Source organism: Miscanthus floridulus, chromosome 5, assembly GCF_019320115.1.
Source record: "Miscanthus floridulus cultivar M001 chromosome 5, ASM1932011v1, whole genome shotgun sequence".
Lineage (NCBI taxonomy): Eukaryota > Viridiplantae > Streptophyta > Magnoliopsida > Poales > Poaceae > Miscanthus > Miscanthus floridulus.
In genome coordinates this window covers 90,462,696-90,477,138 of record NC_089584.1, presented here as the reverse complement: position 1 = coordinate 90,477,138, position 14,443 = coordinate 90,462,696, and the positions used below count along the sequence as shown (strand labels likewise).

The 14,443-nt window shown below is 47.8% G+C and overlaps 1 pseudogene; it reads left to right on the top strand.

Moving 5' to 3' along the window:
* The first annotated feature begins 7,540 nt into the window (after window positions 1-7,540).
* Window positions 7,541-8,622, top strand: LOC136452583 (probable long-chain-alcohol O-fatty-acyltransferase 5; annotated as a pseudogene).
* The last annotated feature ends 5,821 nt before the right edge of the window (window positions 8,623-14,443 follow it).

Below are 14,443 nucleotides of genomic sequence, written 5' to 3'. Positions count from 1 at the left end.
TTGTTTGAAAAGGGATTCATCCGTCCAAGTTCTTCACCATGGGGTTGTCCAACTATTTTTGTGAAGAAGAAGGATGACACTCTTCGGATGTGCGTGGATTATCGCCCTCTCAATGCGATAACCACTAAGAACAAGTATCATTTACCTCGTATTGATACTTTGTTCGATCAGTTGGCTGGTGCCAAGGTATTTTCAAAGATTGATCTTCATTCTAGATATCACCAAATTAAGATCCGGTCGCAAGATATCCCAAAGACAGTTTTCTCTACTAGGTATGGACTTTATGAATACCTAGTCATGTCTTTTGGTCTCACCAATGCTCATGCATTCTTCATGTATCTCATTAATTTAGTCTTTATTTCGGAGTTAGACAAGTTTGTAGTGGTGTTCATTGATGACATATTGATATATTCTAAGAACAATGAAGAGCATGCACAACATCTTCGCATAGTCCTGACTCGATTGAAGGAACACAAGTTGTATGCCAAATTCAGCAAGTGCGAGTATTGGTTGGATCGAGTATTGTTCTTGGGACATGTCCTGACACCTGAAGGCATCTCTGTGGATCCTAGCAAGGTGCAAGATATGTCAAATTAGAAATCTCCAAAGTCAGTGCATCAAATTCGTCAGTTCCTTGGTCTTGCTGGTTATTATCGGTGCTTCATCCCTGAGTTTTCGAAAGAAGCTCAACCAATGACCAAGTTGCTCCAGAAGGATGTCAAGTTTATATGGAGTCTAGCTTGTGAAGAAGCTTTCCAAGCTCTAAAGAAGTTTCTTACCTCTACCCCTGTTCTTACCCAACCAGATATTGATAGGCCGTTTGATGTGTATTGTGATGCCTCTAGGACTAGACTAGGATGTGTGCTTATGCAAGATGGGTGTGTGATAGCTTATGCTTCACGCTAGCTGAAAAAGCACGAGTTGAATTATCCCACCCATGATTTAGAGCTAGCTACAATTGTGCACGCTCTAAAAATTTGGAGACATTACTAGTTGGAAAATAAAGTATATATTTTTACGGATCATAAGAACCTCAAATATATTTTCACTCAGTCTGAGTTGAACATAAGACAATGGAGGTGGCTCGAGTTAATCAAAGATTATAATTTAGAAGTTCATTATCATCCTGGAAAAGCTAATGTGGTAGCTGATGCCTTAAGTCGAAAGTCGCATCAAGTTGAAGATGAATCTTTGTCTCTCAACCATTCTCAGGTGTTAGCCCATATTGCTCTAGTCTTGGATTTACTCAAGCAAATTATTATAGAGCAAAGGCAAGATGCTTCGGAAATTCCTCATATCAAGAAGTTAATTATCGAAGGACGTGGTCCTCATTTTAGTATAGATGATCAAGGTGTGGTGAAGTTTAAGAACCGGTTGGTGGTTCCCTCAAGTTATGAGCTTAGGAGAAAAAATTTGGATGAAGCTCACAACTCCAAGCTATCCATTCATCCGGGAAGTAACAAGATGTATCATGATTTGCGTCACTTGTATTGGTGGCCAAATATGAAACAGGATATTACCAAATACATCTCAGAATGTGACATTTGTGGAACGGTTAAGGCAGACCATATGCGTACGTCTGGATGTTTACAGCCATTGCCTATCCCTGTTTAGAAATGGGAGGATATTTCCATGGACTTTGTTGTGGGTTTGCCCCACACAACAAAGAGGTATGATTCTATTTGGGTCATTGTGGATCGCCTCACCAAGTCTGCTGATTTTCTTCCGGTGGATACAAGGTATTCAGCCAAGAAGTATGTCAAGTTGTATTTTGATCGGATTGTAACCTTGCATGGGGTTTCTCTTACCATTGTTTCGGATAGAGGGTCAGTTTTTGTCTCTTGCTTCTGGGAGCATCTCTAGAAGTGTCTCAGTACTTGTCTTCTCAGAAGTTCAGCTTATCATCCACAAACTGATGGTCAAATAGAAAGGGTCAACCAAGTACTTGAGGATATGTTCAGAGCTTGTGTCATTTCTTTTCCAGAAAAGTGGGATGAATGCTTGACTTTAGCTGAGTTCTCTTATAACAATAGTTATCAAGAAAGCATTTGAATGGCACCTTTCGAGGCTTTGTATGGCAAGAAATGCAGAACACCTCTTAATTGGGTTGAGGTGAGAGACCGTGGTTATTTCGGGCCTGATTTTATCAAAGAAGCAAGAGAGCAAGTCAGTGTTATTCAGAGTCATTTGAAAGCAGCTCAGAACCAACAGAAAACTTATGCAGACAAGAGGAGAAGGCCTTTGTAGTTTGAAGTTGGTGACCATGTGTATCTCAAGGTATCTCCGATGAGAGGTGTGCATCAGTTTGGAGTCCGTGGAAAATTCGCTCCTCGTTATGTTGGACCTTATAAAATTTTGGAGTGGTGTGGTTCTGTTGCTTATCATCTCCAACTCCCAGATATTTTATCAGCAGTCCATAATGTTTTCCATGTCTTCAAGCTAAAAAAGTGTTTACGAGTTCCCAATGAAGTGGTGGAAATTGAAGAACTTCCTCTCCAACCTGACCTTTCTTATATTGAGCACCCCGTTAAAATCTTAGATGAAAAAGAGAGTGACTAGAAACAAAGTGGTGAAATTTTATAAGATCCAATGGCAAAATCATTCGGAGGACGAAGTAACTTGGGAGCAGGAGAACTATATTCTGGAACATTATCCACATCTCCTTCCTAACTCATCAAGGTAATTATTTAGATTGAAATATATTTGTTATCCCTTCCCACACTAGGCACTCACATGAAATCTCGAGATAAGATTTTGTTTAAGGGGGTAGAGCTGTAACACCCTCGATGTTACGCCCTAAACAAATTACTAAACCATGTCATGAGCATCATGTTTTACGTGATAATTCATGTGATGGAATGAATAGATGAAGTATTGCAACCTAAAATGACTATTAAAAATGCTAAATGAAAGTTGATTCAATAGCTCATGTATATCAAGTAGAGTTGAAAACCAATTTTTACTGAGCAAAAATACTATAGAACATATATGTGGCACCTAAATAAAGCTTGAAGTACAAACTTTATAGATGGCAATACAACCTTTGCTGTAGAAAAATAACATTTCCTATTAGTGTTTCCAATAGCTTAGAAATGGAACTTGAAATCAAAACTAGCTTAAAGACTTAGAAATTCTTAAGTTTAAAAATAGTTTGACAGCACCGGGTTTACGAATTTATTCTGAGAAATCTAGTTAAAGAGTGGTACTATGTTTTAGTTCTTAGGGGTAGCCTAATATGCTCTCTTGAGCATGGTGAAGGTGGCTTGGTTCCAAGATCAATCATTTAGTCTTTATAGGTGCTTTAAAATTCATGCACGCACTCAGGCTCGGACAGTTAGAAAAGGCGCGTGGTCACCGCGCGTGGACGCACGCCGATCGGCCAAGACCGTGGTTAGCCTAGCTGTGGCTTGGCCACCCTTGGCCGAAGCGCCGGCTGCTAGCCGCTGGCCCAGCCAACTGCTGGCCACCGCGCCCGACGACCACCCTGCCCCACCCGCTGCTACACTGTTGCCGCTGTGGCCTCGCATCCTCGGCGAGCACCCAGCCGCCTTCCCGCTCGGCAGCGGCCACGAGCTAGCCCCCGTGTTGCTGCGTGTTCTTGTTCAGGCAGTTGGAGGTAACCTCACCGGCGTCCTCGTCCAGCTTTGCTTTGCCCTTGGGGCGATCGAAAATCGCTCCGACCGCCTCCTCACCTGAGGCATGGTTGGTCATGATGTCAAGGAGCTCCTTGCTGGCCTGAGGACCCTTGTGTCCCAGCTTGTGGACCAGGGACTCGCGGGTGGTCCCAAACAGGAAGGCTCTGATGACGTCGACATCGGTGACGTAGGGCAATTCGTTGCATTGCCTGGAGAAGCATCGGATGTACTCGCGGAGAGTGTCCCTAGACTTCTGTCGGCAATTCTTCAGATCCTAGGGGTTCCCAAGGCACGTGTAGGTGCCCTAGAAATTTCCCACAATGACCTCCTTTAGGTCTGCCCAGCTTTGAATCCAGTTGGGCGGAAGGTGCTCCAGCCATGTTCGTGTTGAATCGGCCAGGAACAAAGGGAGGTTACAGATAATGAAGTAATCATTATCTGCACCGCTGGCTTGTCAAGCAAGCCGGTAATCCTCAAGCCATAGGCCAGGGTTCATTTCCCTGGAGTATTTTGGGATGTTGGTCGGTGGTTGATACCTCGGCGGGAAAGCCGCGTTGAGGATGTTCCAGCTAACAGCCTAGGACCCTAGTAGATCGAGGCTTAGGCACCAGTCCTCCCCGCTGTCGTAGCGTCCACCACAACAAGGGTGGTAGCCATAGCCGGCCTCCTCTCTCTTGTCCCCCCGTCCACGCCTATGGGCGACCAGGGTGTTACGTGCGTCATGGTTGAGGCTGAGACGCTCATGCACCGGGACCATGGTAGGCCCCACACCATTGTGTGGCGCCTGGTGGACGGATATGTCCTAGCCAAGTTGCCCCAAAGACACGCGCTAACTGGCATCGAGTTCGCGTCGCCGAGACAGCAAGCTTTCCACCTGCTGCACCGCCGCGTGCTCTAGTACTGTGCGGATTTTGTGATGGGCCCGATGGTCTTCGGGTGTCACGGATTTGGGAGCCCATGGAGCAATGCCGCCACGACAGCTATGTTCTAGCTTGCTCGGGAGAAGTGCGAGAGGCCTCCGTCGTCCTTGATGATCCTCCGATTTACGTCGCGGGCAATGGCGTGTGCACGGTCACCATCTCCGCGGCATTCGATCTCATGCTCGAGCTCCACATGCTTCTGCTCCTACTAGAGTCGCACATCCTTGATCTCCTTATGCCGTGCTCTCAGCTGCTCCACCCGTAGGCGAGGCGGGGCCCCCGCATCTCCCTCGACCTCGTCGTTGGGGTCATCCGTAGGAGTATCCCTCCCTCGTGGACGCTTTCGACGCATCCCTCGGGGGTGCCTGCCATGAAGCATTCTCATAAGCAGTGATGGCTTCCCCTGCTGGAGTCAAAGTCAGAGATCGTCTCTGAATCTCCCATGAGAAGGTCATGGAAAGATTTCGCGACGTAGTCCATCATACCCACGAATTCATCATCCGTGGGGGATGGGTGCATGCGCTATGCCGCGAGGTGACCGATGGTCCTTGCGGCGTTGCACAAACTGAACGGGAACGTTGTCGGGGCGCTCTAGGTGAGGTATTCCGGGGAGAGCGGTTCCCCTCTGGCAAGATGCGTCATGACGTTGGCGAACGAGAAGGTAAGGCAGCGTAGGTCCTCCCGAGACAGTTGGGGTCCTAGGAAGGCGTCGAGCTAGCGCTCCAGCCTCCCGTAATCGAAGTCGAGGAGCTAGTCACTCCCGGGGGCACAGGCCTCCGAGGCGTGCAGCTGCAGCTCTTTGAGGGCGCGCCAACTATCGGTGTTTCGAACCGCCGACTAGTAAATTTGTGTTTGCACGTCTAACCTGGATTGTGTGCTCGGAGGACACAAGGGTTTATACTGGTTCAGGCAGAATGTCCGTACATCCAGTTTGAGGCTGCTCATGTTACCGACACTTATTTGTAGTAGGGGTTACAAACGGGCGAGAAAGGGAGAAGGTTCCAAGTCTCTGATGAAAGGATCAAATGGAGTTGAGTCTAGTTGAACTCTCCCCCTGTGGGGCGTCCTGCTCCCCCTTTTATAGGTGAAGGGGAAGACGCAGGTTACACGAGAGAGAGAGAGAGAGAAAAGCGAGGAGGAAGAAGGCCTCCGGGGTTGTGGCGCCCTTCATCTCCTTTACGCGGGTCCCTGTCGATCCTGCAGATGATGATGGGGATGGCTTCATGTCGCAACCCTGTTCATCACTGGCGCCATACGTGGGCGTCGTCAACCCGTCGTTGCGCTCCATTCCGTCCCGACAGGCGGCATGGTTAGCAGATACCCCCGTCGGAAGTCGTACGGGGATTAGGTAGCATAGCACCGGCACGTCCGACACTATTGATGACGTGAGTCCTCAGGTATGACCCGCCGTGGCCGTAGGTCACGTCAAGACGCATCTACTCCCTTTCTGGTGTCAGAAGTTTGACCCTGGGTTCGTACTCTTAGACCCGTAGTGGTTGGCGGCGGTACAGACCCTCGTCGGGCGAGGCGGAATCCCCGTTCGAGGGGTCTGGCGAGGCGAAGTCCGCGCCCGAGGGGTCGGGTGAGGCGGAGCCCGCACCCTCGGGGTCAAGCGTGACGGAGCCCGCGCCCTCAAGGTCGGGCGAGACGGAGCCCGCGCCCTCGGGGTCAGACGTGACGGAGCCCGCGCCCGAGGGGTCTGGCGAGACGGAGCACGCGCCCTCGGGATTGGGAGAGACGGGGCCCGCGCCCTCACGTCAGGCGTGACGGAGCTCGCGTCCTCTGTGTCGGGCGACACGGAGCCCGTACCTTCGGGGTCGGGCGAGACCAAAATACGCTCTTGACCATCCAGACGAATTAGCGTTCGTGGCCATCAGCTTTCTTCTTTCAGGTATCCCTAATACTGATATCCAACAAATTGTGTTTGTATATACATTATTGCTATGATCATGCCCACCCTTTCCCACCAAACATCATTTTTTTACGAAGCAAGACGGTGTGAATCCCTACCGGAAATTTATTAAAAAGGGAAAGTACGCAAATACAAGGTATAAGAAACAAAAAGGTTGTGACAGTGCAATTGAGTCTGTATATACATTATTGTTATGATCATGCCCACCCTTCCCTCGAAACGTCATTTTTTTTACGAAACAGGAGGGGTGTGAATCCCTACTGAAAATTTTTTAAAAAGGAAAAGTACTCAAATACAAGGCTCAAGAAACAAAAAGGTTACAAAAGAAAATAAAAAGAATTCCACAAAGACATCTAGCCATAAATCTATCCGGGGATGATAACTTGCTTTTGCTCATAGAATAACTAGAAGCAAACTTTTGCTCGAAGACACCCTTACAACGTTGCATGGAATGCTGAAGGCTGTTGAAAATATTATCATATTGTGCAAATAGCCTAGCACATTGTGATGATAATCTTTATGAAGAAAGGGAGCTGAAGCTGATCTTTGAAGCTCACTAGGACATCAAAGGGGTCACTGGTGTTAGGTACTAAAAAAATTTGCGTACGGACCGTCCTTATACGATCCTGTAGAGTAAACCAACAAGCTGCGGCAGAAGGGCAGTCCAACAACAATAATCGTTCACTCCTCCAAAAAAATAATCGTTCACTCCAAATACGTACTTTATGAGAAGGCCGTGCTTGCTGCCTATTAGGAGCTGGACACCACGGCTATGTTGTGTGTTTCTTGGTTGTGATCAACTGATCATGACATTTTCGTGAGCCATTATGCGCTCCTAAATTCAGGTGGTGGCGTACCCCCACGATTCACTCAAACCTGATATGTTCCCTGCCCCTGTCAAACTAAACACCGCTAGAGCCTGCATCATCCAGCCGCGACGATCCACGTGACCCCGCATCCCGCGCTGCAAAATTTGCTGCCTCTGCCATACGGAAAAAAAAAATGCCCGCACATATATATGTACGTGTGCTCGTCGCATTCAAGAACATGATCAGTGATCGCGTGCGCCAGCCATGCAGGCCGTCGCCCTGCCCACGATGGAGTCGGAGCTGAGGGCTCTCGCGTGGGCGACGCTGCTCACCCCGGCAGTGCGCGGTGTACGCGCGGTTCACCGCTCGCTGCCTTCGCCCGGGCATCCCGCGCCTGGCCGCGCTCCTCCCGACATTCCCAGTGTTCGTGTACATGCCCTGCATGTTCAGCTCCCTCCACCTGCGCCTCTTCTCCACCTTCTTCCACACCTGGCTGGCCACCAATAAGCTCGTCCTCCTCGCGCTCGACCTCGGCCCGCTCCACCCACGCCTCCCGCTCCTGCCGTTCGTCCTCTGCGCCGGCCTCCCCATCAAGGTCCGTCTCCGGCAGAGCCAGCAGCAGCCTACTAAGAATCAGCCGCCGTCGTCGTCGTCGCCGCCGCCGCCCGGCGCCGAGTTCTTGAGGCCCTGCGCCCGCAGCGTCTTGCTCCTCAGCTGCCTCACCGTGGCGTACCCCTACACGGGGTGGCTCCCGCTCTACGCGCTCCACTATCTCTACTGCATCCAGATCTTCCTCACGCTCGACCTCGTGTTCTCCTGTGTCATGCTAGTCTCCGCGGCACTCATGGGCGGCGAGAGCCTGGAGAGACAGTTCAACACGCCGCTCGCCGTCACCTCGTTGAACGGCTTCTGGGGCCGACAGTGGAACCTGATGGCCGTCGACCTCCTCCGCGAGTCGGCGTACGAGCCCGTGCGCGCTAGGTGGGGCCGGGACGTCGGCGTGCTGGCCGCGTTCCTAATGTCGGGCCTGCTCCACGAACTCCTGTACTGGTACCTGACAGCTGCAGCAGCCCAGAGGTGAGATGCTGCTCTTCTTCATGTTCCACGCCGCGTTCCAGATCGCTGAGCGATGGGCCAGGGCGGCTGGGCTGTGGCGGCCGCCCAAAGCGGTGGCGTACCTTCTTGTCACGGCCTTCATGGTGGTCACCATATCGGAGATGTTCTTCGGGCCATTTGTGAGAGCCGGCACTGACGTGCGCTTGAAGGAGGAAACCATGGCGATGGTGGAACTGATTTGGGGTGCCAGGAAGTATCTACTCCGTCCGTTTAGGGTGGCTTCAAGCTAGAGGCGGGTAGGCGGGGTATGTTTGATACATTGCAGAGCATCAATTCATGAATGAGCACTTGTATATATGAATAATATATTACTATGTGAGATCTTTTATCAAATAATACGAAACAAGATTAAAGAGAGACAAAAGTTGAGCTAGCTCAGTTGGCTGAGGGCATGCAAGTTCAAGTCCCTATTGAAGTGAATTTGGGTGTATTTTCGTCTTCCTATAAGTTGCTCTAGTTTTTATGATAAAATAAAAGACATGATTTTTAAGACTTCAACTTTAACATCAATTAAGAGTGAGCATAACTTAAACTCAGCCTAAGTTGGTCTAGTTTCTAAGATTGAACTAGAAGATACCCCGCGCATTGCTGCGGGATTGTAAAGAATTTGTAACCAAATTAATTGGAGATGATGACAATATAGCTTGCAATTAACAAGTTGGAAATTAGTGGGATCACATGGTTGTTAGTGGAACATGATGTGGATGGCTTACATGCTGAGATAGACTTGTAGTGGGGATTAGTTTTATAAGAGATATAGATAAAAGACATGATTTTAAGGCTTCAACTTTAACGCCAAGTAAGGTTTAGCATAACTCAAACTTAACTACAGGAACATTATTTGTTCTTTCATAGGTGTTTGTCTTGCATACTTTAGTATTACCTTAGCAATAACTCCTCTGAGTAAATGATATACTTCCCTCCGTACCTAGAAAACAAGACGTCCTGGGCTTTGATTCAGTTTTAGCAAAGCACGTCGTTGTGGCCGTAAGGCTACGTAATCGGACGCATTTGCCCCTGGTATTAATCGATTTAGCTGCCGATCCAACCGCCCACATTAATCGCGTGCAGCGCATGCGCATGCTGCTTGCTCGCAGCTCGCCCGCTTCGTTTCACCCATCGCCTTCACTCGCCTTCCTTAATCGCGCACACGCTCGCCGCTCGCTTCGTCTCCACTTGCACGCTCACACACGCTCGCCGCTCGCACACACACGCCTCTCTTCCTCGCCGTCCTGGCTGTAGTTAGGGTTCAGAGCTCGGTCGCGCCATGGAGTACGTCGAGTCGCTAGAGTCCTGTCGAGGTGCCAGACTCCGTCGACGCGCTGGACACCGTCAAGGGGCTAGAATCAGAGATGGCGCTGGACTCCGTCAAGGTGGTGTCGGAGGCCTGTCGAGGTGGTGTCGGACTCCATCGAGGTGGTGCAGTGTCCTCGCTAGCGGCACGTTCCAAGCTGGCGGCGTTTTCGGAGAAGTCTGCTTCCAAGCTCGCCGACGTGCTCGCAGGTGTGCCCGTTGTGGCCTTTTACATGAAGACTACGACCTCCCAGCAAGGTTTTTGCATAACATGAAAAAGTTTGATTGTGAGTTCTTCATTCCTGATGTAGAGAAACTTCAAATGGATGGTGACACAATACTTCTTCCTGAGCACATTATCAAGAAGTTGGAAGATGCAAAGATGAAGCAAGATGCACAGAAAGAACAGTAAGGTACATGTCTCACTCAGTCCTTGCTTCGGCTAGCATGCTGCAAAGACTAACATGCTTGCATCTTCTAATATTCTACTTCTAATTTGCTGCAGGTAGACTAGCAATGCATTCAGCAAGCAAGGAAGCTTCACATTAGATTTGCAATGGCAGCCGATCTTCTCTCTCTAGTTTTTCTTTTTGCATGTGAGGAATCTTGAACTTGTTGCATCCTTTAACCTTCATTGCTTCCTTCAAAACACTTTGAAGTGTTACAAAAATCATGTTTGCTTTCCATGGAGAGTACTCTAAGAATGCCTACAAAATATTAGTTCAAGAAATTAATCAATGAATGGACACTATTGTATGAATGCCTTTAAAACATGTGTGAACAATTTACCTGATTGGACGGCTGGAACTAGATCTTTTATTATTTTTGCATCCTTCTTGTATTGAATAGCTTGAATAGCTCGAAAAAAACCCAAGTCTAAAATAGTTGAAATCTAGAGAATTGGGTGGTTGACAAATGAGGCGAATGTCAAACCCTTCTTGCTTGGCGGCCTCACAAAAAATAGGATCATCCACTTTTAAATGGGAAGGTGCATTATCTTGTTGTATGAAAATTGGCTTGTTCACATCTTCCCTTGGCCATTTGGCTCGAATAGCAGGCAGCACATTGTTTACCATGAAATCCCTAATCACATCTCTTGTGATTGAAGTTATTGGCTTGATTACTTGTTCTCCACGTAGATGATTATGACTTCTTCTAACAGCATGTTCATAAGTGACAAGTGGAAAACAACCAATTTTCCCATAAAAACACACTCTCCGTTCCTAAACCTTGGTCGAGCACAAACACACAAGAACATGAGCCTAGGGATGTAATTCTTGTTCTTACAAGTACGATGCTGGTTCATCTTCCTCGGGTAGCAAGTAATATTTTTTAGATTTTTGAGAGAGGTAGAACCATTTTTCATCAATGAACACAAAGTCAAAAAAAATCCTTAAACCTTGGATCATCAACCAAACCCTACTCAATCATATCAACACACCACTTCAACCTAGTCTTCTTGTTAGCATCTATGAGATATTGGTTTGATGCTACTAGAGTGGCGCCTAAGTAAACCTTTTTTCAAATACCTTTGTATCTTAGATTTGCTCATACCAAGTTTACTAGACACATCTTCTATGGTCATTCTTTGCTTGAGAGGGATGTTGTGCATTAGTTCCAAATTAGGAGGTACTGCCTTGCGTCCACTCCTACCCTTCTTGGTACTAGCAACCACAACTGGAAATGTTATGATCAAGTTGGGTTTTACCTCGCTTCCATAAGCGTTGAACTAACTGGATGTGTATACCAAATTGGGCAGCAACGATTGTTGTATTCTTCTTGCCTAGTTTTCCATTCTTGCTTCTAGCCAACAATGTTTTGTACACTTGCCTTGTTTCTTCTTCTATCATGTCATTCCTTCTAGCCTGGACAGCATGTTCTATTAAAAGAAAAAAAAACAAGCACATTCAAAGGATCAGCCATGGCATGCAGATTTTGTACGGTAGATGTTGTATCAGAATAATAGGCACGGCATGCAGGTTTACCAGGTAGGTTTTCTACAAAATCGAAATCAACCGCACCATATTTATCTAATGGCAAGTTCAAATCAAATCATGTCCAAAAAGGAAACAAACCAAACTAAGGAAAGATGGAGCTTGAAGGAAACAAAAAACTCAAACAAGGAAGCACATTACCATTGTCGTTTTCTTCTAAACCAATGTTGAGATCAAAGCCGTTGTCATCATCTTCTAAGCGAATGTTCATATCAAATGCAGCAACTCTTGGATCCGCCGCCATTGTATGCGGAACAAGCAAAGAGAAGAGAGGGAAGTGAGGAGATGAGGCATGGTAATGGAAAGAGAAGAGTCCAGGGGAAAGCTTGCGTTTTAATAGGCACCGTGGAACTCAAACGACGGAGCTGGCTAGCGCTAAAATTAAAATCCCGTGGTGCCACCGCAAAAAATGTTTCCCTGTGAAAAAAAAACAACGAAAAATGGCGCCCAACACGCCGCCAAAAGCGCCCAAACGCGTGCGCCACGCCCAGCCGAATCAAATTCGTGCGCCATGCAACCACAACGCTCACGCCACGCAGGGCCACAATGCCATGCAAAATCAAGCCAGTAACAAAAAAAATGGTGCCCGCCAGGTATCGGGCCCAGGACCTCAGGACCAACGCCTCGATGCACTAGTCGTCTAAACCGGTAAACTTTCTCATATAAAATGCACCCGCAACCGTATTTAATAGGGGCAGACAGAGAAAAATACCCCCTAATTAATCACTATTGGTAAGCACAATCCTGTCCTAAACGACACGTTTTCTGGGTATGAAGGGAGTACCATATAAATGTGCTTTAAAATGAGATCCAACCTGTGAGAAACTAAGCAGGTTTTCATTAAGAAAAATATACATCCAAATTCAAGATGAGAGATGATTTGAGCCTGATTGGTTGGGTGCATGACCACACCTACCCAAGCGCGTGGACAAGCGCCTCGGACAATGGTGCAATAGGTGAAGGCGTTGATGACATTGGCGTCGGTGACGTTGGGCTGCTCATTGCACTTCCAGAAAAAACGCCGGATGTACTATCATAGAGCTTCGCCCCGACTTTTGCCTGCAGTTATGAAAATCCCAAGGGTTTCTTGGTCGGGTGTGTGTACCTTGAAAATACCCTACGAAGGTCGAGCGGAGGTTGCCCCAGTTGCTAATGCAACCGGCATCTAGCTGTTCAAGCCACGCTCTCGCTGAGCTTGACAGGAGCAACGGGATGTATATTGGATCGCGACGTCATCGTCCACCCCTCCAGCCCTCGTCGTAAGTCGATAGTCCTCGAGCCAATGGTTAAGGTCAGTCTCCCCATCATGATGGCCTCGAGGTGGCGTTATGGCGATGGGATGTCAAGCTATCCACCTGCTTCTCAGAGGATGATGTCGAGTCGAGCTATCCGCCTGCCTCTCGGATCTTCTGGTTTGTCTTCGATCGGGTCCGACGTGTTGAGAATATCACCTACTCCCTCCGTCTCAGAATATCTGTCGTTCTCGCTTTCCGAGAAACAACTTTAACAAAATATATATTGGTGGCACGCGGCGGCCGCCGGGTTATACGCCGCTCGAGGGAAACGCAATGGGCCAGGAGCCCCTCGGTTGTTGTCGACCTCTCGTAAGGCGGTGCGCATGGTGGTACGCACGCTGCTCGCCTGCTGGCACTCCATCTCTTCCTTTCTCAGCTCGAGCTCGAGCTCAATGCACTCGGCCTCGACGTCGGCCTGTCGGGCCTAGAGGCGCTCGGCCTTCTCCCAGAGATTGGCGGCCTGATGGGTCGGAGTCTTGTCCGGCGGCGTGACTTCGGGCCCGGCAGCGACTGGTTGTTCCGCGTGGAGGTAGAATCACTCACATTCACGTCCCGGGACATAGCCATCCGCCTCACTTTTTTTTTGAAACCATAAAATAATTATTGTACAATGGTTTAATTATTTCTCCACCTCTAGGTCTGGTTTAAATTCAGGACGTAAAGTTTTGGGATGTCATATCAGATGTTATATGAGGGTATCGGATGTTTGGATACTAATAAAAAAATAAATTGCAGAATCCGTCAGAAATCCGTGAGACAAAATTATTAAGCCTAATTAATCCTTTATTAACACATGTGTACTGTAGCACCATATTATCAAATTATGAACTAATTAGGCTTAAAAGATTCGTCTCGCAAATTAATCGTAAACTGTGTAATTAGTTATTTTTTTAATCTATATTTAATATCTTATATATGTGTTAAGATATTCGATGGATAGAAACAAGTAGCTTGTTCGCTGGTTGATTTCAGCTAACCTAAACCAGCTCAGAAATCAACCAGCGAACAGGCCAAACACTTAATTTGCCCACAAAATCCATTCACGATTTCAAACCCTGAAGAGCCTGCGAGCTGCAGCTGTGTGGCATCACCAGGCTCTCACTTTGAGGCTTATTACAGCAGCCCTCTTTATGCTCAAAATTTATTGCAGTGCTTGGTACCATATCCTCCTGCACTGCATCTGCAATTCTGCATGCACACCGTGACTCCGTAAGAGCTGCTAGTCGTCACTACTCGCTTGGATTCGAGAGAATTAATTTCTTGATTTTAGTTGAGTAAAAAAAAGAATGGGTAGCTTTGTCTCACGTTACATATTCCTTCCTTGATTCTCACCTTTCCCCTATACACCTGTTGCTTTCCTTCCACCTGCAGTTCTGCAGCCCCGCTGCATGCAGTACACCCTGCACGCGATGCCGTTCACATGTCCATGCTCCACAGGTCCATAAATCTACGACAGCCAGTTTGTTCAG